This window comes from Etheostoma cragini, chromosome 5 (genome assembly GCF_013103735.1).
Source record: "Etheostoma cragini isolate CJK2018 chromosome 5, CSU_Ecrag_1.0, whole genome shotgun sequence".
Taxonomy (NCBI): domain Eukaryota; kingdom Metazoa; phylum Chordata; class Actinopteri; order Perciformes; family Percidae; genus Etheostoma; species Etheostoma cragini.
Window position 1 is genome coordinate 20,150,523 of NC_048411.1, and position 24,996 is coordinate 20,175,518.

The following is a 24,996-nucleotide window of genomic DNA, read 5'->3' on the forward strand; positions in this document are numbered from 1 at the left end:
AAGATTAGCGCATATGATGGAAAAGTGTAATTTGACCGCCACAAAATTTAGACTTTTACGGCACCCCCTCTTAGAAAATGATTCCAACATCCCTGCTGGTACTGTAAAAAATGAAAAATAGCATACATATTAATAACGTTTAAACTTCACGTTGTAACAAAACAGCAAGATTAAATTCCACTTCCGGTAACCATTTTTGTTAGGATTAGCGTTGAGACGCAACCTGAAAAACGGGGAGAAGAAAAGAAAAAAGGTCACAAGTGCAGCAGACTGAATTTGCCTACCCTATAGGATAGGAAAACCTCTTCAAAGCTGCGGTACGTTTTTTTAGACGACATTCTGGGTTTGCCAATGAATGAACAAAAAACTATGCTTGCTATTGTGTGACGGCTAGCTAACCGGGTTGTTGTAGCACAGGTGCCACGGCGGCAGACTGAGGCGGACGGGATTGCAACACGTGAAAGGTGAAATATTGTTCATACATGACACATACTTGCCTAGAAGCTAGTTTAATTGGTTGTTGAAAATTTCTTTGTTTTGTGGGTAAAATGCTCCATGTGCTTTTGTGTAACGGCAACGCTAGCATTTAATAGCTAACGTTAATTAGCGTCCTAAGCCTAAAACGTCAGTCAGTTTTAGCTAGCGTTAGCTCTCTGGTTTTGGCTAAGGTTACATGCTATCACCACGGTGTCTTGGTAGGCTTGTAGTAATTACACCTCATGGTTTGTGTGTCTTTAAAACTAGCTATGCTAAATTTCTAAAGTAAGGCTAAGCGTTTGGTCCGCTAGTCACAGTTCGGGACATGTCACGTTATGTATGGCCAATTTTAGCCTCACAGGTTTCGGTCAAAATGGCTTGTTTAGATAAAAAAAATCAAATAAAGTTATTGGATTAATTGCGCCAGAGTACCGCTGTTATGGATAAGGTGCCGAGTCCAACTGTCGGCCAGTCTCTGTCTGCTGTATGGGAGCATTAAATGCCTTTTGGTAATTCATTTAGATCGCAATATTTGAAATTTCTTGAATTGTTCCCTACCCGAGGGACGCGCAGTGCAAATCAATGAACAAGAGACTGATTATTGCTGTTTGTGAGTTCACTATAAGACTGTCTTTATCAGGTAACGTCACATAAGCCTGTATTTTGAACTTAACTGAGGCTATCTAATTACGACTAGCAAACTAACCCGCCGTCAGTGGGGTTTGGCCAGCGTGGAAAGATTGCTGGAAAGCATGGAATTTATTTTACCTCATAGTTATTTAGGTAGCCTATCTTTGACGTAAAACAAGAAATTCGACAGAGGGAGGGAAGAAGAACAATAAAGAATTCAGCTGTGTCTTTCTCCCGTTGCGTCCTTGCCGACACAGCCACTAAGCTTTATACAAATGATTGTGTAATTACATCACAAATATGCAAATGAGCGTATGACGTCATGTACGGCGGCCGATGTTGCGTGGTGCACCGCCACAAATTAGTCTATTTGGGGAAACACTGCTTTCAGTACCTCATGCGCCACTGAGCAACTCTCATTGGAATGAACATGGCTTTCCATCGAATGCTGAGTTTTGAGAGTCAAAGACTTCATTCCTTGATTCTGATTTGTAGGCACAAATTAATGGCGAAAACATCTTTTATTAATGTTAAGAAAAACCTTTTCCCAAAGAGCGTATTTTGCTCCTAAGTTGGTGGGACTTACGTTCAGTCTGTGGTAGAACTGACATGGAAATGAAAAACTCAAAAGTCACATTTGGTAAAAACGATTTAAGTAATTCAAGAATCAACACTAACATCAGTGTTTCCTCTACATAGGGCCATCTGTGTTGGTTTTCTCGCAGCTGCCACAGAATAAAAGATAAATACAATATTATTATACCTTTTTTAAATGAAATTTTATAAAGCTGCCTCAAATGGCACACGATTGGAGAAAAACCACTGCTGTCAGAGATCTTTTGAAGATAAGGAGAAGGCAAAAAAGTTGATATTTAGAAGTGCTTTTAATTGTCACTGTCAGCTCTGTTCAGACAGAATAAATTCAGTACACACATAACAAGCAATGTAGTTAAGTAGAGTCATACTCCTCGTAGTCTACACTTGTCCTTCTGGACAGTGTTTTAGCCAAATCACAGCAGGTGGCTTGCAATAGACAAACATTTCCAGCTTAAGCACGTGCAATCAAAAATACACAAAGACAGCCTGCATAGAAAGCTTACTGGTAGATGAAATTGCAACTGCTGCTTTTACACAGAACTAAAATAAAAAAAAATTGAAATTAAAAGGCAGTAATGCACAAAAGCTTAAATCGTATGGTGTCTCTGTAGACCAGGCATGGGCCGGTATGAGATTCTGACGGTATGATAACCTTAAGCAAAATTGTCATGGTATTACGGTATTGCAATAACAGCTATATATGAATTATTTTAGAAATGTCCGGGTAAAAAAACAACACTGTTTTTTCCATTGAACACTGTGGCACTCATTTATCAACCTAATGTAGAAACCGGCGCAGAAGTCGTCTTCAACAGGCTTCACGTGGGATTCATGAAATTCATTTGTATGACACCGATCAGAGCGTAAGAATGGTCGTACATTAATAAATGCAGCAGCTGGAAATGATCGTAATTTAAATATCACGCCCCAATATTTCCTCTTTTGAGGCCCTACAATTTACAACATAATCCAGCTAAGAAGCGGCACTTTTCAGAGGTGGAGATTGAAACCCTGACATCTCAGTTTAATTTGCAGTAACGTGTGTCCTGTTTAACTGGAACTGAAGGCTGTTGGAAGAATGCTGAATGGAAAAAGATCACTGATGCGGTCAACAGTGTTGCCGTAGTAAATTGGACTCCAGCTGAAGTTTAATTTATACATCCTTCACATATGTATACAGTCCTAATAGAAATACACAGGCTTATATTGCAATAATATCTTGTGTTTATTAAAATAAACACATAGAAGCAGAGTTCATGCACGTGAGTATACAAGGTCAAACCAGACACAAGATTTTATCGCCGCCTACACTTACCATCAAATTGATAAATGCTTTGCTTTGCGTAGGAATCAGCGTACGTAATCAGGATTATTTTGATCAATATTGTGATCACGATTATTCTCACGATCATTTGTTGATTTTAACCAAAACAAATTTTATTTATATATTTCATAGGCTGTTTATAACTGTTTTCACATCTACATTATGCTAGTTGCATTCAATAACTTCTTCGGTGTTCTTCGCCGTGGCAGCCGCGATAGCAGAGTAACCCGCGGAAACACTGGTTCTTAACATACTTAACAATATACAGCTGTGTTAATAAAAAATTAAAACTGTAGACAAATATCAGAAATGTGGACCGGCGCTGAATGGCGGGGCTACGCGGAGAGTAAGAGGAGAGAGAGTAGAGATATCAAACACAGGCACCTCTAACAGAAGAAATGGGTCATGGAACGCAAAATTAAACCATATCCATATAAACACACTGCAGCGGATGTGGGGACATTAGTACCGGTGCGTCCTAGAAGAGCTAACAAACGCTAAGTAGCACCAACTAGCATTGGTCACTGCTGTTGTCTGAAAAACCACACAGACGGGACAAAATGTTGCGTTTACTAGTAAACTGGTGAACCTTGAGACCGTCGTGTAACTTACTGCTATCTGTCGAGTTATCCTCCCGTTACTCTGTCCTCTGTGACTGTCTACATCTAGAAACTCAGCTGCACGGTGCAGGGAACAACTCTGACTGGCACATGATCAGACAGAGGTTTACAGAGCGGTAGATTGGCTTTGTAAAAAAAAACGTAACGTTCTATGAAATGACGCTGTTAAAAAAAAACAGAAAATCGCTTGATCACGCAAATTTGATCGTGGGAAGTCAAAATCGTGATTAAAATTTGATTAATTGTGCAGCCCAGTACTGACCTTATTCAGTCGGTACCTAAAACGTACAGAGTTCCGTACCTAACCCTAGTAATGAGTGGCACATAATGTGAAGTGACATGGCATTTTATTTTTTGTTTTAACGCATCCAGTGGCGCAAGTACATTTTTCTTCCCCTTGCCCTACAAAAAATCTGCTTGTCATAGACAAGTCTTAATGTCAAGCCCTGCAGTGTATTTATCAAAGCTGTCAGCCCAAGCTTGGTCACAGTACTGAGGTGCATCCTTTCTTTCACAATAAGCTTTTGCTGCTTCAGTAATTTCTATGTTCTGTTACTGAAGTATGTTTATAGGGAGTTACGAGGTCAGTGATCCCTGTTGGGTGGCATTCCGCTTTTTAGCCATGCAACTTTTGTACATAGCTTTGTGGTGATACAGGTTAGTGGTGTTGCCCCATGAAGGAGAGGGCATTAGCAAGGCACATTTTGCACAATACGTGGCGGTTTACAACATCTTCTTCTGCAGACTTTACTCTCGCGTGTCACGTGACCAGGGTGTAATCGCAGCCTCTGCACGGTTGTAGCAACTGGAATTCAGCCAGCGCAAACCCAAAAGGTGGGGGTCACAGTGGGGTCGTGGCCAGCGGCAGTGGTGGGTCTAACCTGTGTGACCACATCAACATCAACAGTTTGCTGATCCAGTTGGGAAGTGGTGGCGGTCCTGGATCTGCAAACTTTCTGTTACCTCTAACACTTTCCCCTCGCTGCTGAAAAAAAATCCTATAGAAACACTTAAATCATGATTAAAGATAATGATGATTATTAAATAATTATATGGTAGCATACACTTTTTTTTCTCAGGTATAGGACATTTTTGCATGGATTCATTTAATGTGATGCATTGGCAGTGGAAGTACATTTAATATGAGTTACTTTCCTGCAGGGCTGTCTTGATGCAGTGATACTATAATTGTATTTCCCTCCTGTCCCCATAAATCTGTGATATACATTTACTTCCTGTTTGCAGATATACTGGGAGTATAAATCTTCCTCTTTGATGGGTTGTGTTCTGCTGCTATGAGGTTTCTTAAAAAATATTGACATATGACAGCATCCAGTGTATACACACATTATACAAAATTGAATTATCACACTACACAAATTGTTATTCTCAAAGAAGGAAATAACAGGAAGGGTTTTTCAACCATGCATTTCCTATTTAAAAAATATACTCACAGAAGGAAATAACATCAAGGGTTTCTAAACTATGCATTGACTGTTTCTATTTACCTAGTTTTAAATAGGCTTGTGTGGCTTATGGACAATAAAGCTGGAGTCTTTAGTTTTCAATTTAATTATTTTTATTTAATTAGCTTGTCAATTGCAATCGACTTATATCGGCAGCAGAAGCAGGATATATAACAGTCCACAACATACTTAGTTTAGTTTATGTACAATAGATATGTTTAATTAGAATATTAGCATTTTCATAACTTCCCACACACAGCACACATTTTTTGTCAGGAGCACGTGTTTTCATTGTTTGATTTAACAAAGTTAGTTAAAAAGCAACACATTATGTTCATTAATCAACAATTTGTAGACAGACAGAGCTGAGTGACAACTGACGCTATGACAGTGGAGCCCACTCTTACTAGATGATAACCACAGCAGACAGATTTTTATACAATTTACAAATTTATTTTCCATAAATAAATAAATTGGCAGGGCCGTCTGCATACTGCGGTTGCTCCCTATACGTCGATAGTTGATATAATAGGCACATTGCAGTATCAACTATATTTTATAAAACCACATATTTACTAGCTGTTTACAATAAAAGTATCATCTTGGTGCAACTCTGTTTCCCCGATATTCATTTTGCAGAATGAGCGGTTACAATAGGGCAGTGACGATAACCGCTTCACAACCATATAGTGATGATGTAATGCTCCTGCACCGGATTTGTTTTCCTACTTTGGATGGAATTATTTTGCTTGTGAAAGTTACAGGAGTGCTGATGTCACACTATAATCAACGTTTAGGTATATTGACTGGCTTCTAGCCTACGTTTAAGGGAAGGAAACTTAACTTGCTTGTAACAAAGGGGATGGACAGTCCATTAAACCTATGGGATATTTCTTTTGTTTGTCCGATCATTCTGAATTATGTCTAGGCTTGAGTAATTGCAATATCTACAGATAAAGTTCAATTGAATTTATAATACACAGTATAGAAGGGAAGGACGTTTCTCTGTTACTAGCTGAAATGAACAACATGTTGTTCGCTACAGTGTTTTAACATTGCACTGTACGGTGCACAAATTAGTCTAGCAGCTAGCGGTGTTGGCTTGTTAATCCCTACAAAATACCACAGTAGAATTTCAGCCTGAATGCACATTTTTGTTGCCCAACATTCAGGGTACAAAATTAGCACCATCCAAATGCTGGTCAAATTTGCAAGGGGCTGGTAGATGTGCTTCACTCCCAAAAAAACAATCAAAATCTATTGAGTGGCTAGTCAAATTTGAACATTCACTAGCCATCTGGCTGGTGGACAATAAAGATCCCAAAATATTGGTACTAGGGCTGCACAATTAATCAAATTTTAATCACCATCACGATTTTGATTTCCCACAATCAAATTTGGGTGATTGAGCGATTTTTTTGTTTTTATTTTATTTAAAAAAAATGTTTTTAACATGACTCATTTCATAGAATGCTCTGTTTTTTTTTTTTTGCATAGCGCATCTACTGCTCCTTAAACCTCTGTCTGATCATGTGCCAGTCAGTTGTTCCCTGCATTGCGCAGCAGTTTCTAGATGTAGACAGTCACAGAGGACAAAGTAACTGGATGAAAACTCAACAGATAGCAGTCGGTTATACGTCGGTCTCAAGGTTTACCAGTTTAGCAGTAAACGCAACACTTTTGTCAGCAACACTTAACAGCAGTGTCGTGGCGGTGCTAGTTAGTTTCTGTTAGCTTCTGTTCAGGAGCTCAAAAGGCTCTAGGGCCCGAGGAATATTTTTCCTCCAGGACACACCGGTGCACATAATGTCCTCGTGAGAATAATTGTGATCACAATATTGATAAAAATAATCGTGATTATCATTTTGGCCATAATCGTGCAGCCCTAATTGGTACCCAAATGTAACAAGGCTGCATTTCTTAGATCTAAGGAATCAAAATGAATTGGTAACGGGTTATAGATAAATAGATAAATAGATAGATAGATATTTATTGATCCCAAAACATGGGAAATTACAGTGTTATAGCAGCACATAGGGAAAAATATACATACATACAATATACATGAAATAATAAATGTATACTAAAATGTAAATAAACCAATTGTGGCGGTTGCCCTTATTGCAATATTGTCGTGTCTAAAAGTCTCATCTAGCAGCCAGTGATGACATGTTGAATATCCCACTTACGAGATCGTTTTTTGATTTGGAACTTTTTTTTTTAGCACCCACACAAAAGAGAGAAATTGAAAGCACAGCTACGCTTAATGTAAAAGCTCTGACAGGATCAGAGATACCATGTCATTTCACCTGCTGATGGAGAGGAGGGAAGCCTGTATGTGTCATGTTGATACATGACACTCATTTAAAGTGCCTGAACGTGTGGGGGAGTGTGTAGCAGCAGTTCGCCGTAAAATGGATTTACTTTATTAAAGTAAAAAGCAATGTCCACCTGCACTGATTTGCTGAAAGAGTGTTAGTGAGTGTAAACCTGTACGTCATAGAAGATTAGAAAATAGTTTGCCGCAATCAAATGAGCACTGTGTCAGAGGTTTTTTCTTCCTCCCCTCCCATCTCATCCCTCCCTTCTCTCATTTGTCTTTGCTCGCTGCACTAATGTCTTCCCTATTACCTCTGATTTGGCTTGTCTGGGTGTGAATACCTAATCATGCTGAAGATACCACACTTGTATTCCATGTAAGCTTTATTCTTTTCCCCCTCGTCTAATCTCATGGTTGGGCTAACACTTTTTCTTTGCTGAGAAGGGGGAGATGTGCCACATACAGTTTATGCAGGCATAAATAAGGCTGTGCGTGTCATGACCTTCTTTACTTACCCAACCACACACAGACACACATCTGTGCACGTTTTGTTGAAAATGACGTATAAAGGAATTTATTTATGCCCATAAGAGCAGACCAATAAGTACCCAAACACTGTTAATTTGATAATTGTTGATTGGTTCTGTTTTTGGATATTCACTCATTTTACTCTTATTGACTTGTCTAGCTTCATTCATAGATTTAAGAACAGAGACAAAGACAACTTCAGACTCCTAACATGTCTTTTGTTTCTGTTAAGACAGTACTGAATGTCCACAACAGTCGTCGTCATCAAAGGAAACCGGCTGCTGCTTCAGAATAAGGTAGGGCAGACATCACTCTTGCTGTCGGCGACACAGTGCACAAGAAAATTCAGAAGGAGTCTATTGTGTCTTTACCTGCATACTTGTGTGTGTTAGCCCATGTGAGCCCATTCTATGTAATCCCCACCACTGGATGTACTCTCGGCTCCACTGCCCTTGGGGTTGTTCTGAAGTCCTTTGGTCGGGGGTCCACAGCTGTTCTGTGGAAAATGTACGAATAAGTCACTTAGTTGCCATGATACAAAGGGCCACAGCAACTGTATATCATCATCACTGTTACAGCTAGTTCTTTTCTTTGGGGGGAAAACATCCTTTTTGAGCATAGCCTGCTAAGATTTTCCTTTAATGAAAATTAAATGGAATAATACTTTTTGAATATCTGATTATGTTTTAGTAATTACTATACATAAATGATATTGCTTGGTGAGAGGGAAGTTGTGCTACTTTATGACACTAATACATACATGCGTTACTGTGAAAAGAAAATTGACCGTTTGAACTCTGGTTAACTTTGTAGCACATTCAAAATCTCATTCTGTGACCTCTATTCTAAAAACAACTGCATTACAAACAATAGCTTTCAGATTTTCTTTTAAACCCAGATATGGCCTATTTGATTTGTATGTGGTTCTTTGAAGTGCTGTGCCTTGTGTCTTGTGTCAAGGGAACTGAAGCAATAATTCATGGCATCTGGTGGGCAATGATTGCATCTGTCTTCCTCTACACGATTGCTCTTGAGAGAATCGTGTTAGTTAGTCCATGCATGTTCATGTTGATGTCTTTGATTGTAAATATATATATAGCTGCAAGAGTGGTGCACAACAGCAGTTTTCCAAAGGGGTAGTCAACAAGTTGGTTCTTTAGATCAAACTGTGGTCACCACTACGTTTTCTTGTCTTTGTTTTTTGTAGTTATGCGTTTGGGGTAGTTTCATTGTCCATACAATTCTGTGATTTATTTTTGTTGGGTTTGCTTCTTAGAATGGATAATTATGTCAGACTTGATGTTTTCTGTTTAGAGGCTGAAGCATTGACGTCGTGCTATTTTGTGGTGAGCTAGTTAGTTTTTCGCCGTAGAAACACTGTACAGAGTTTTTGTTTGAATTGCGTTTGCACTGATTCCAAACTTTGGAAAAAATCTTCATGGAGAAACAGCTGATCAACAATCTACTAGCATAAGTGTAACAGAGCAGTGACATTGAAATCAAATATATAACTCAAAATAGGTTTACAACTTTATTAATATATATATATTTTATATATAAAAAGTTGTACCAATATGTTTTACCTTTTTTTTCGAAAGACTAGTGCCTTGGATTTTTTTCTTGCTGCTCAAAAAATCGGACCTGCTCCGTCTACTAGTCATTCTTCCGGCATGTGTGTATTGTTTGGTTTATTTGAGCCTGACAGATTTTAGTCAAAGAGGCTTCAAATAAAGTTTTTAGGGGGAAAAAGCCTTGTGTTTGTTTGAATTTTGCTTGCTATTTAGATTTTGGCACATAACAATCACAAAAACAATGTACTCAAGAAAAAAAATGATTTTGCATGGTTATGTTTTGAAAGTAAACTTATTTTGTTTTGTACTGAATGGGAGGAGAAAAAAAATGAAAAAGGGAAAAGTATTAATGGAGATTTCACAGGTAAAGGTGTTTTCCCTGTTGATTTAACTGTTTCATTGTTTTTTTAAGTTCAATAAATGCAACATCTTTCCAAAAGTCAAAAAGTAATCATGTTAAATTGACTAAATAAATTTAATTAATTGACCAGGATTTTAGTGATTATGATTTTTCTATAATCGAGTAGCCCTAAGTCTAGTCTTAACAAACGTTATTTTAGTTTCTGGGTGAGTGCTAACTCAAAGAGCTGATTGTACCTCTAGCTGTATTTGTGCACCACAGTCAACTGACACTCTGCCCCTCCCTTTCTCTCGCTCTCCTCTTCCTGAGGTGTTACTGACTGCATAACCAAAGGAACAGGCTTGAGGGAGACTGTCTCTCTGACCCTCTTTTTATTTCCTCAAGCATATGATTTCACACAAAGCTGGTATTCTCTCTCTTAGCTGCTCATCGTGTCACACTTTTGCTCGCCAGGAGACAGTGGGTGTGCATCTACAGTCTTGTGGGTGCCAATGTATCTATAAGTAGTCCATCTCTTTATCTTTACCCCCCAAATCACCACTTCCACCGTGTGCTATGATCCACCCCTCTGTCTAGAAAAACAACTATTCGTCTAACATTGTGCTAGTGGTAGAAAGGACAGAAAGCATTTCCTCATGTTTCTTATTTCATTGGGTCACAGGGTTAGTATGAACAAAAACAATGAAAGCTGCAAGAAGCGATGACCGGGCCCTCGCCTCCTTGCAGGTGGGGGTACTGGCGAACGCCAATCTTTGCGGCATTGCATTTGCGTGTCACTCAAAGATTGATTTTTCTACAGCTCCTTGCGTACAATATGTGTGTGCGCTTCTGTCTGTGTGTGACCCAACCTGTTCCCCTTCTTAAAAAAAAAAAGTTCCATATGGATGTATTTTTAAATTCTGCGCTTTTGTCTAAAAAGGAAAAAAAAAAAGAGCATGATGCCTTCTATTCCTAGATCTAGACAAGTTAACCAGTGCTTATCTGAATTAACAACATGATCACTGTCACTAGATAGAAAGAAAACATCGACTTTCACTCTGTGCCATTCCCAGACAGTTAAAAAAAAGGCATTATCGTACGCACTGCTGCGCGGGCACTGCTGCGTTGCTAAATGATAGAAAGTCAACAATAGACTTCACCAACTTTTTTCATAGGTCTGACATGTGTGCAAGTTTTTGAGTTTTCTCGCATGCTAAGACCCTCAAAAATGTGAAAGATGGGAGAGGTGCGGAAGAATAATCCTTAAAAAAACAATAGGTTTCTTGGACTTCAGTGCTCGGGCCCTAATTAAGTTCAGTGATACTCACACAAGACTCTACATCATTCAATTAATTATCTGTGATGGGGGCGTGGGCAAAGCATAGGGGTCGGGAAAACCTTTACCATTAAAAAAGGAAGTCTCTGCTGAGTGCATTGATACCTCACATAAGACTCTACATTAACCCTTGTATGGTATTTGGGTCGAATTGACACATTTCAAATATTTGTTTTTTGTGATAAACATGTACTCCTTACTCAATTCAGAAAATTATTCTAGATGTTTTTTTCCATAGTGGATTTTTAACATGCAGGGGGCTCTATGACCAAAAGTCAATATCGGCCTGTATATGTCCTCAGGCCTCAACTCTTGTTGATTATGGGACATCTCAAGCAGATATGACGATCTACACAGTAGTTACAGCCACTTTCTTGTTCATCGCTAAACACTCAAAATGGCCGCCATGCCAACACTGTTTCACAAAGTTTTTCTTTGAATAACTTTTCCTCCTTTAAGGTGTTGAGATGGCATATTTAAATTCCATCCGATAAAATCTCTAGGAGTTTGTTAAAGTCTAGCACCTTGACTTTTAGGCCAACTTCCTGTTGCCACTAGGGAGCGCTATGACTGTGAGCCACAATTGGCATTTAGTTGTCATTAGGGTTGAACTCTTATGAATCCTGAAAAGTTTTGAGCCAATTGCAATATGTACACTCAAGTTACACCCACGTCCCATTTTGATGGGGAAACACACAAAATGGCTGTCCCGCTAGCCCCATGCCCATGAAAAGTTACTTTTTAATAACTTTTCATCTCTAAGGTCTTCAGATGGCACAGACCAAATTTGAAGTTTGTTGTATGAAATCTCTAGGATCTCGTTTTGTTAGTCTACGTAATAATAATAATAATAATTATTTTAAGTTTTGTCTGTTGAGACATTTTTGTGGTCCTATTCTTCTATTCCTGTACATTTTCATGATGGTTGTTGCGACCGCCTTTCAAAAAGGTGATTCATTTTCCGGAGGAAGAATTCCTTCAGTTTCAATAGGGCCTTTGCCGCTGTTGTAGCTAGTGCCCTAATGAAAAACTGTTACCAGTGGTAATATGCATTTGTAGAGTGAGCATTCATGTCATTCTTTAAATGCCAAGATTGATGTTATATTGATTGAAGTATAAAATAGTTAGGTCATGCAATAAATCCGCCCGGCTAATATATTGTTTATTAGCTTATCACAAATAAATCAGTATCTGTGTAGATGGTGGCCAATAAGGAATATGGACTGGAAGAAATGTTTGTGGTAGAAATAATTTATAAAATGGCAAAAGTCTGCTTATTAATTTTAAAAAAAAGTTTTTATTTCATTACCCTCGGCTACAGTAGTTCCACACATTAGCTCTGAGGGATAATTTGGCTTGTTTACTTATTATGTAAATGTCTTTGACATCCTGAATGTCCTGCCAAACTCCATTCAAAAATCCGGCAGTTCAATAAAATGTTTCTTTTATACTGAATAAACAGTTGAATATTTCTAATGTTGAATCATATTTGGTTAGTCAAGTCAGATACATCCCTTTTAAACAGTTTGATTTTTAAGCAAGGGTATAGTAATATAAAATTGTGTTGTCTTTTTCTGTTGTCCAATGTCGATGTGACAGTGAAGTACCAATCCTGACCATATTACCGTATTTTACGGACTATTAGAAGTTCCGTCTCTCATCAGTCCACAATGCGTCATGAAGAGGAGAAAAAAAACGTGTGTGTGTGTGTATAGTCTGGAAAATACAGTACACATTCTATACGCATAAAAGCAAAAGAGAATGAAATTAGTGTTTTTCAATTATGAAAACCTGAGAGAAATCAATTATTGATTCTCTGTTTATCCGTAATTGCAGCCGTAATTGTAAAAGAGTTGGATATATTAGCATAGCATTCTTCTCAGCGTCATCAACAACAGGGGTTTAAATAGAGAGCTGAGAGTGCATTTCAGAGGAGCAAAATCTGTAGTGCGTCAAGGACTCACTGACGTCAGTTTACTTCCACACTGATGGCCTCTGTGTACCTCAGTCCTTTTTGTGGTGCTTTGTTTTTGCATTGTTTTGCCACTTCACTTTGCAGTGCTTGCAGTACCATCACATCTGCGTGATGTGGAGAGGCTGGTGGAGTGTTAATTTGTTTCAATATCCCTTCAGGAGTCTGCTTTTTAAAAGTGTATGAGCATCTTCATACCTCTACCAAATTAACACTCTAGTGGTGTTTTTTTTAATGGCTATGATTCTACCCTGCTGTTTGAATTTTCAATTTCACTGTTCTCTTCTAACACCACTCTTTCCCATTTGTCAATGTGTTGCCTTTCTTCTCCCTCTCACACTGTGTCTGTTTCTGTGGAAGTCATCTCAACCTTTCAACTTCTGCTGGCCACTTGGGAGCTGGAGTGCATTTGTTAGGATGTTTACACATATCACTGATAAATTGTTTGATTTGGAGAGCAGGCCTGCTATTAGAATGGTTTATCTGATTTGGTGTTGGGGGAAGCAATTTGCCATGACTTTCTATGTGATTAAAAAGGATTCCCATGGGTCGGCTTTTCATTTATACAGTGGTCCCAAAACTCTAAGGCTATTGGGTTGTAATTTAATATCTTCTTTTTCTTGTTTGGATTTAACTTGCACCCGTGCATTTTCTCTGTCAAATATATGTGTCTTAATTGGGTTTCATCATAGAGTAGGCCTATACATGTTGGGTTTTCCTCACAAATTTAGCCAATTCAATTAAGCTTTGCATTAGTGTAGAGGTGCACTGATGTTTTTTCAGAAATTATCTGACTACCAAGGATTGGCTGACGCTAAGTACCAAAAGATATGAATGCCAAATTAATATGTACCGTTATGTCTTAGGTAGTGTCCTAATTTATTTTTAGTCATAGTTCTATTACCCTTACTTGTATTCATCATGTCATTACATTATACCCACTGCTACAATTTTGAGTCATATTTCTATAACAATTATAGATTGAATCACCGTGACGTTGTGCTAACATAATCACTTCCAGGTAGACAGCTGGTCGTTGATTTAAACGTTTAAAGATGTATAGTTAAAAACTTAGGTTCAACCAATCAGTCTGTTTCTGCTGTGTTCATTGTATGTACTGTGTTGCTTTGCAAGCTTCTTTGATATACCATATCTAGCTTTTCAAATAGTAGGAACAGCAACATCTCGCTGCCGGTCAGACTGACAGCTAGTTTTGGGTGCTGTAATTTTCTTCAATCTTAGGCCCAACAGGTAAATTAGGTCTCTAACATAACGTTATTGATAGTGTTGAGATATGAATACATCAAGATGCATTATAGATGAATGAATTGAGTATTTTTGATTTGAGTCGAACTTTGTACTGTAATTCCTCAAAGACCGGTAGTCAATTAAAAGCCGGGTCTCTGATAGTGGCCGGGGGTGTGGTCAACACGGACAAATAAAAGTCGGGGGGAAAAATTAGCCGCCAACAGTTAGCCGGCTTACCTAACCCTAACAACCACGGTCCCGCATAAGCTGTGTCACGACGGTGGTTAACAACTAGTTCAAACAACCCAAGGTTTCCCAATCCAGCAGCAGGTGCGTTCACATAAAAGAGGCGGTGTTTGCAGAGCATGACCAATCAAAAACATCTACCAGAGCCGCACATCTTACACAAGAGCAAACTATAATTCTATATAAATATTAAGAACACAGAGACACGGTTGTAGGCAAAATGCAGTACAGTCGCTACTTCATGAAACGGGAAGTAAAGCTGGGAAAAAAATAGCTGACGCTGTAAATGCGTAAGTTACAAAGCTTATCATGATCACTTACCCATCAGTCAGGCACAAGATCAGACCATAATTACACTTGTGCTTTCCATAAACTGTTGCTGCTTTAGCCTTTTATTTCAGTTACAACCCAGGCAGTGGTAAGCGATTGTGAGAGCAACTACAAAAATAAAAACATAATTCAAACCAATGTGCTCAACAATAATCAAAATTGCCTCTGCTGAAAAGCTATATCTTTCATAAAGATAGCCTTTGAGGAATGTTGAATCTTGCTTTGTAGTACAGGCTTCAGGTGTGTTTTATGTGGAGTGACTGCTTCCTTTTGTGCTCTAATTAATTTGGCATGCAGTTAACACAACAGTCATAATTTGGTTTTCATTAAAACTCAACTCCTGGCTGTTTTGAAAAAGGGAGTAACAGGTGAACTAGCCTTTCCTGTGAGTGAGTTATGTAAACAAACATCGAAGGTAAGGCATGGGGGCTCCGTTGGGACTCTATGGTGCCTTCAGGTACATGTTGTTAAACTAATGGCACATTCAATAGTGCCACTTAAAAAAAAAAACTCTTTAGAAACTTTAAGAAAAATGTTTAAATCAAATCATTCGTTAAAATTGTGACAACCCCTAGTATATACTTATAGCTGTTTTATCCCCTTAATCAGAAACTTGATTAAACAATTGCTTTTATATAAATATAAGCACATAATCCAGTTCTTTTGTTTACATTCTTTCACAGACAATTATCCACCAAAGCATTATTTGGTGCCCTCACATTGCTATGTTATTCTTTTTGGAATGCTTTTTTTCTTCATTCCCATGACATTATATCTGGTGCTCCACAGGACTCTCAACTTTGTGTGTCATGCTTTAGTGGATACTTGTGTGAGTGCACTAATACCAAGTGTCATGTCCAACCCCAAAGACTGTTTTTCGTCTGTTAGGTTGACGGTTGCTTATTCCAGCCTGGGGGGGCTGTTTTCCTCTAATCATGCTACTGTAGGGTGAAAGGTTAGTTTCCCAGCGCTAAAGAAGAAGACCTAAACACATTACATAAAGCATAAGGATATAGTGCCAAAAAAGACCGTAGAATATGGTATGTATTTAAATTCAATGTCAGTATACAGTATTTAAATCTGAAAAATTTGAAATTCAGATTAATTGTATTTTTGTTATCTGTATTTGATCTGGCATGGTGGTCATATGAGTGAGTAAGTAAATTAGTTTGGAAGAGGTTTTGAATCATTATGAGCTCTGGGGGCTTTCACTAAATTTATAAATCGATGATAACCGAGAAAGCAATGCTTGACATAGTCTAAGCCAGGCCGAGGAGGCGCAACTAAGTTGAGCCAGACTGAAGTAATTAGGATAGATCCACATTTACAGCTTTCCTTAACAGACCACAAGGTCAAGAACACATTTACTGATGCTAAAATGGAGAATATTCATTGTTCATACTTTATACAGAGTTAGCAGCAGCTTCTTGTGGAAGTATGATAATGTAAAAAAAACTGCTGCTGTAATGAAACTGCGAGAGAAAGCGTGGCAGACAATCAAGGACCGACCAAATGGGTAAGCAGCCTAAATATATACATTAACTTACCTCTGCTCAAATTTCTTTTTTATAAATACAGGACGAGTTTTCTTTTTACATATTGTATGCTTTACTCCTTCGTATATGTGGACATAGAACATAAAGACAATGAGGAAACTGGACTCTAAAATCTAGATACAATAAAGAGAATTAGGTGACAAATTCCATGCAAACTATAAACGTGAATGTAACCGAGTGATATTCATCTGTTATTTCCTCTACAGCAAATTACAAGGTCAAACCATTGAGGTGTCCTCTCCCTGTTACATGAATGCACAGTAGTCTACACTATATAGTTATTGGTTCAGTGAAGGACTATATTTTGGGAGGATTATACAATTAGGATATGTTCTTAAAATTATACAATCCTCCCAAATTATAGTTTTAGTTCACTTGAAAACACAAATTGCGTGCTTAGAATGCCAATTAATTGAATCCTTTATTGTTAAAGAATACAAAAAAATGAATCGACTCAAATCATTCAAGGTGCAATGGTCCACTATAGAAACACATGTACAGCACTTTATATATTGCCCTTTATCACTGACTTTATTTCAAACACATTTGGCAACTTCAGTAGCCTTTTTTTATTAACTCAACTTCCGCCATACTGTACTGATCAAACTTTTAAGAACAATATGAACAGCAGTCTTCATATAGTAATATTACATTAACAATGACTGTCACATGAATAATTATAAAAAATAATGGTCACAACTTTAAATAATCTCAGTGCTAAACTGAACAGCAATATTCACATGCTGTGTTTTAATGCAGGCTGATAACAGCAAGGTAAACCACTGCTGAGTCGAGCAGGATTAATAGATCCTGGCTGTTAACCTGGTCAGGAGCAGGCTAGCTGTACAGAATAAATCTCCATGGTAACATAGGTGCCTCTGCTTTAGTGAAACCGAGTCACGGCTAAATTGAGCAAGGATAACCGGGAAATTCCGAAAAAATGAGATTCTAAATACAGGCAGCCAAATTTACCTTATTTTGTGGGACAGCTCTGCTCATCTTTATGGGCATGTTAACAAGTTTAGATCTCCAGGAGGAGTTTTGAGAAGAACTACTTCTTTGCATAAAAATCAGCACAGAGAGGCTGTTTTGGCATTGGGTCAGGATGATTCCTTGACTTCGCTGTGGGCAGTTTCAACTGGAAGCAAACCAAGAACATGTTGTAGAGCTTACATATCATTTTTGACCTGTGAACACCTGAGGTTCCCTAAGGACTAGCTGGATGAGGAGATTGTACAGCCTGCTGCCACCAGGACCTGGATAGGATAAGCAGGGCAAACAATGAATGAATGAATGGATGGATGGATGAATAAATGAATGAATGAATGAATGGGGCAGTCCATTTGTTCCTACAGGCAGTGCTGGCAGGTTCAGAGTGGTTGTTATTATTATTATTATTATTATTATTATTATTATTATTATTATTGTTGTTATAGTGTGTTGGCCATGAATAACATATCTAGAATATGTTTTTTTCATGAGCACAGCAAAATCTAGTTATTCATATTCCTGTATACATAAATACTAGTAACCAGGTAACTGGTTGATTTGTGCAGGCCAAACTAGCGACACAAAATTTAAAACACTACACCAGATATTTGCTCCCACTTCACAACGTTACTGCTAATTTCTTCTCTTTTTCGATCAACAGCTGACTGCTCTGAGCTCATCCCCAGTCGCTCTCTCAACTTATACACACACACACACACACACACACTTGGCTTTTCCTGAAAGGAGCTAGGCTACGCTGTTCTTGTAACAATGCCCTCCACACTACCACTGGTAAGACAGAAGAGCAGTGGATGAAGATATGCCTCTTTCGTTACCAAAAGCCAAAACTTAGATTTCTGTATCTGTAAATGCACAGAGAGACTTTTTTTTCAGCATCTTAGTTTTGATAGACATTAGATTAAATTAGTTAAAATAGCCTTAATATGGGTGTGTGGAAAAAACTATCAGCGGTGATCCTTTTAATCAATGATATATGATTTGATTGCCAGTTGGCGTAATACCAAAACATGCAACAGTAAAGGTACTCCAGTTAGCATATTCCGATTTCTCATAAACGGGATAAGGTCTTATCCGGGTAACTGAAGACAGTATATGATGTTTACATGCAAATACAGTGAGGGAAATAAGTATTTGAACACCCTGCTATTTATAAGTTCTCCCACTTGGAAATCATGGAGGGGTCTGAAATTGTCATTGTAAGTGCATGTCCACTGTGAGAGACATAATCTAAAAAAAAAATCCAGAAATCACAATGTATGATTTTTTTTAGGTATTTATTCGTATGATACAGCTGCAAATAAGTATTTAATCACATGTCTATCAGCTAGAATTCTGTCCCTCAGACATGTTAGTCTGCCTTCAAAATGTCCACCACCGCTCCATTTATTATCCTAAATTAGATGCATCTGTTTGAGGTCGTTAGCTGCATAAAGACAACTGTCCACCCCATACAATCAGTAAGAATTCAACTACTAACATGGCCAAGACCAAAGAGCTGTCCAAAGACACTAGAGACTAAATTGTACACCTCCACAAGGCTGGAAAGGGCTACGGGGAAATTGCAAAGCAGCTTGGTGAAAAAAGGTTCACTGTTGGAGCAATCATTAGAAAATGGAAGAAGCTAAACATGACTGTCAATCTCCCTCGGACTGGGGCTCCATGCAAGATCTCACCTCGTGGGGTATTAATGATCCTAAGAAAGGTGAGAAATCTGCCCAGAACTACACGGGAGGAGCTGGTCAATGACCTGAAAAGAGCTGGGACCACCGTTTCCAAGGTTACTGTTGGTACACTAAGACGTCATGGTTGGAAATCATGCATGGCACGGAAGGTTCCCCTGCTTAAACCAGCACATGTCTAGGCCCGTCTTAAGTTTGGCAATGGCCTTTTGGATGATCCAGAGGAGTCATGGGAGAAAGTCACGTGGTCAGATGAGACCAAAATAGAACTTTTTGGTCATAATTCCACTAACCATGTTTGGAGGAAGAAGAATGAGGAGTTCCATCCCAAGAACACCGTCCCTACTGTGAACCATGGGGGTTTTAGCATCAAGCTTTGGGGGTGTTTTTCTGCACATGGAACAGGGATGACTGCACTGTATTAAGGAGAGGATAACCGGGGCCATGTATTGCGAGATTTTGGGGGACAACCTCCTTCCCTCAGTTAGAGCATTGAAGATGGGTCGAGGCTGGGTCTTCCAACATGACGATGACTCGAAGCACACAGCCAGGAGAACCAAGGAGTGGCTCTGTAAGAAGCATATCAAGGTTCTGGTGTGGCCTAGCCAGTCTCCAGACCTAAACACAATAGAGAATCTTTGGAGGGAGCTCAAACTCCGTGTTTCTAAGCGACAGCCCAGAAACCTGACTGATCTAGAGAAGATCTGTGTGGAGGAGTGGGCCAAAATCTCTTCTGCAGTGTGTGCAAACCTGGTGAAAAACTACAGGAAACGTTTGACCTCTGGAATTGCAAACAAAGGCTACTGTACCGAATATTAACATGGATTTTCTCAGGTGTTCAAATATTTATTTGCAGCTGTATCGTACAAATAAATAGTTAAAAAAAATCATACATTGTGATTTCTGAGTTTTCGTTGTTGTTATTAGATTGTCTCTCACAGTGGATATGCACCTACGATGACAATTTCAGACCCCTCCATGATATCCAAGTGGGAGAACTTGCAAAATAGCAGGTGTTCAAATACTTATTTTCCTCACTGTATATCAAACGAAAATGGAATACTCCAAAAACATGGTCACAATGGGTTATTTATGACCATGTAAACACTTACCGCAGAAACAAAAAAGACCAGAAAAAACAAGGCCTATTTTTTTTTTAAACCTTTTGGCTTTCTAGGAAGTCTTTACAGAAGCTTTGCCTCCTGTTTACATCATCCTAGAAGAACAAATCTAGAAGGATACTTCTAAATAGGGCACTAAATAGTTTAATGGCCTTAACACAAAGTCACAAAGTTCTAAGTCCTAATCAGTTTGAATCAAAATAAATCACAAAACCCAGGAAAGCATGAGGAATGCAATGGGGCCCCTTCATTGCAAAATAACAGATATTAAAACTATTGGACTGTGTTACTATTTTCGGCAGGGGAACTGTTTTGGATTTCATTATATTCATATATGTTTTTGGAGTATTGTCCACTCCTATATAGATCTGTCATTAAGGATTCCTTACAGTCTAATTCTGCTGTCTAAGGCGTATTGGAGTACTGTCACAAAATTAGTCTCCTGTCACACATTTATAGCAGGTACAATATTCATTTTACAAGCGATGTGGGCTTATGCTGGTTCATGGAGTACTAAAACATCAGAATCAAATAAACTCTGACGTTCTGAGTCACAGAGCATTACGGTAATAGTTTTCCTCACATTAACGCCAAAGTTCATAAAAGATTAAATCATCAGCATGTCTGAATTTACAAATCATTACCTGCCTTAAAGCTCACAAATGGCTCTTATTTAATTTGACACACAATTAATTTTAAATTTGCCTTTTTGAGCCTCTTTGTCTCTAAAAATTATTACTATTCCAAACTTCAGATAAGAAAGATGGATAAACCTTTTATTGTCATTGCACATACAAGTCCCATACAAAGACCTTGTAAATACCACAACTGAAGGTGCAACTGAAGGTGTAATTTAAAACATAAAAACACTTAGGACTGGACAGGAAACTACATGTAAACAAAGGGAAAAGCGGAAAACAAGAATATGTCATTAATGTATCAGGCAGACAAACTTTGCTTTGCATGCATTGCAAGCCAAAAGGAGAAAAACTTAAACTGTGGATGGTCTTACTGTTGTACTGTGTACATCGTCACAAATTCTAACCTTAACACCAAGTTAACATTCAAACAAGTCATTTTAAAGTAGTAAAGACCAGTACAATGTACTCACAATTCAGAAATGTCCTCACCAAGATAGTTTAAAACTGGAATTGGAATTGGAAGATTGAAGTGTGAGCACACACACATACCACTTTAGTTACAGGCTTTAAAAAAACTTTGAGCAGTGGCATCAGTGAGAGTGATGAACAAAGCAAGGCTTTGGACAGGATTCTGATGTTCCTCATACATTAAGTTTGCAGAAAAGGCAGAAAAGCGGTGTGCTTGCTGTAGAAAATCCTTCAGTAAGATATAGTTCTTCCAATTACTTGGTGTTGTCTTTTCTTTCTCGCTCTTTTTTCCCCCTTGTACTGCGGTGATTAAATTGGCTGGGAAATGTAATATCAGAAGTTTTAGTTAATTTGATTCTTTTGAGACAGAGGCTACAGGCTAAGACTACTTTCTTTCAAATGGTAAATTGATGATTGTTTTTGGCGTTTTTCATCCCAGTAATTTTTTTAACATCCAATGGAGGAAGGCATGGTGCAGTATGAAGAGCCCAAGGTAGCATCTAATGCAGCTATTATGAAGTCTTTTGAGGGCTATTTATTCATAATATGCGCAGGATAACCTCTCTGTTGCTTAATTTCCTTTTTTCTTATTAGATTTTTTTCAGATTGATATTTAAGGTGCTACTAAATATACATGAGAAACTCTGGTTAGACTCTTCAGGTTAGAGTAGTTGTTGTAGTTTAATTTAACTATAATTTCAGGAGAATCTTTACTTATTCTGCAGAGAAACAATTGTGAAAGAGGGGTTGTTTGTGTTGGATGGGGGCTGGGAGAAGTAAAATGGAAGTGTTTCTCAGATTAACGTGCAGACAGAGTAGAGGAGGAGAGAAGCTGACACAGCACAGATTTAGTGAGGAGAGAAAAGCGGTGAGGAGAGAATAAGCCTGGACATGCAGTCAGGAAGGGAGTAAATCAGACCTCGAGAGGGCTGGGAAATTGCAAGGCCTTAGAGACTCAGAGCAGGGATGGAAGGATGTTGATTGATAAAGGAGTAACTAGTCTGTTGTTTATCACTGGAGTTAAGATGGCGTTAAGTAGCCTTATGCTGTGGTGAGAGAGAAGTATGAGACAGTCAGAGGAGGGATGGTAAGGTAGGGTGAGAAGAAAATAATTATGAGGCGGAGGTTAGCAGTTTAGGGGTTTAAATTGAGAGGCACGTACTTTAGAGAATATTGACAATATGAAATCATTAGCCAGAGATATGGTTAGAGGAAGATTACAATTTACTTGGTACAAAGAAAGAAATCAGGTTTGAGTTATTTTTATAGTATAACTTTGTCTTGTAGAAATGTATTAAGCCTCTGATTAAGTCCCTCTATAATCCTGACATTCGCCCGTTGTTTCTACCATATTCATTCAAGTATAGGAGCCTTGCATCACTGTTTCTCCATTGTGGTCACTGGGAGCAATATTTTTTAATCCCTTGTTGGATAGCGGAAGAGGGGGGCTTGTTTTGTGTTGCCTGTGGGACTCCTCTGGAGATTTATTATATAATGCACCGCACTTCCTTGTGTGGTTTAGAATAAAGACATTGCGAGAAATCGTTCTATGTTTTTTAAATATTGCTTCTAGCAGGCATGTTTGTCTTGCTCTGCCACTACAGATAAAAAAAAAAGCATACTGTGGTAGTTCACCTTTTTATCTAGGAAATCTCTGGTATGGATTGCTTCTATTGCCGTTTTATGGAAAACTGCCAACTGGGAGCCTGACCGGAAATATATCCCTGTAGTTTTCAATAGGCTGTAGAGCTGTACTTGCATTGAAGTGTAACTATGTTGTAAGCAATCTCCCCCAAGCTTAAATTGTGCTGTAAAAAAACCTTCAACTGTGGGCATGCAAAATGGTCATTTTCATAAGCTGACAAGTGAGTCAAACAGAACGGCAAACTAAGTAACAACTTTTTTTCACTGGAAAATAAACTATATTCCCCATGTTCACAAAGTCATAAAAGCATTATAGGAAGAGAGGCACTTCCTGCAAAGTCATAGTAACTTTTTACACAGACAAGAGTTACAGTAAACATGTTTTTGCTCCTATCATGAGCATCAAGGAGTTGATCAACATGGGTATTATTATAGCCTTTTTCTATCCAGAATGACATTACTATGCATGCACTAGTAATATTTAGCAAAAGTGGGGCTGTCTTTTTCTTTCTTTTTTTAAACCACTTTATGACTAATAAAAAATATTACTTTTGATGTTGCACTACCTAGTAAGTTTTTCAACCAGCGATTGCTGATATAAACTCACAAAATTTCAATTAATTAATTAATAATTTTTATTAGCCATTTTCTTTTTATTTAAGATAAAAAAATACAACCATACACCTTATGAATTAAAGTTTCTTTCACCCAACTGAAGGCCTTTACACACGGGGGGCGTGACCAATAAAAGACAAAAATGCAAAATACTCTCATCTGAATATATTGCATCATAACTATTTTTGCAACTATTTTTCCAATTTGCAACTATATTAAAATAAAAGGTTGGAACATTCGCCCCAGCTTGTCTACCAAGGCTGGTCAGGGACAGTTGGAGGTCCTTTGGAGATGCTGATAAAGCAACAGAAAAAAGTGATGGTAGATGCAGTTTGAGCAAACGAGAGAGAGCAATTAGAACTGAGGAGAGGCCAAATTTAGTGATGAAGATGTCAAGTGAGTGTACAGTAGCTAGTTTCCGCAGTATGATCACAAGTAAATGCAGCTCCTCAAGACCGCTGCAGGTGTGCTGTGTCTATGTATATATGTATAGTGCTTTTATTGTGAAAGGTAAGAACTAAAAAATGTCTTTGCGGCTACTGGTTAGTGAACTAAAAAAAACAGTACTCCAGTACTCTTTTTCTGCTGCTGGGTAGCACAAAAAGAGTACTGTTTTTTTTCATTTACCTGATCAGACAACTGCATGAGGCTTTCCACTTGCTCAAATACAGTTAACTGGCAAGCATTAATGTTGAGCTTTGCCATGACCATAATTGAAGTGAAACAATATCTGCACTAGGTAACAACAAACAATTTGGTTTACTTTATAAAACAATTTGACAAGCATGTCCACTTAACAGATTGGCCAGTTGTATAGAGGTGTAGAATCTGCTTCTCACTTAAGCTTTTTATTTTTGTATTACTCTTTTACTACATTAAACATGTGTGCCATTCTAATTTGAGGTATTATCATGTTTTGCCCTTCTTTCAAGTGTGGGTTTTCAGAACAGCCAAAAAATACTTTTGCCTTTAGACATTGTTGGACAACAAACAGATTTGTTTCAAGCTATCCTCATGCCTTAATAAAGACAGGTTCTGTTCAAGTCCCGTACGTTTTGCTCACAAGGCCATTACCTGTCCACTGCTTTTCCCTTTTTGTTAGGTCTTTTGTATTTTTTGAGACTTTTTTTTTGACCCCGTTTTCACCTGGCATTAACATCCGTATGTTATCATATTCTGTTAGAAGTGTGTCAGTGTTTTTGTTCCTGCATGCTGCCTGCTCCTATATCCCCGGCTGTCTCCAGCTCTCAGTAGTG

General features: G+C 38.2%; 1 protein-coding gene across 1 annotated transcript in view; it reads left to right on the forward strand.

Moving 5' to 3' along the window:
• The first annotated feature begins 303 nt into the window (after window positions 1-303).
• Window positions 304-24,996, forward strand: part of gpat2 (glycerol-3-phosphate acyltransferase 2, mitochondrial) — a 98,777-nt gene continuing 74,084 nt past the window's right edge. Inside the window, exons 1-2 of the mRNA XM_034872271.1 lie at window positions 304-317; window positions 8,195-8,258. The gene's annotated coding sequence lies outside the window, so the exon portion shown is untranslated. The remainder of the gene's footprint in view (window positions 318-8,194; window positions 8,259-24,996) is intronic.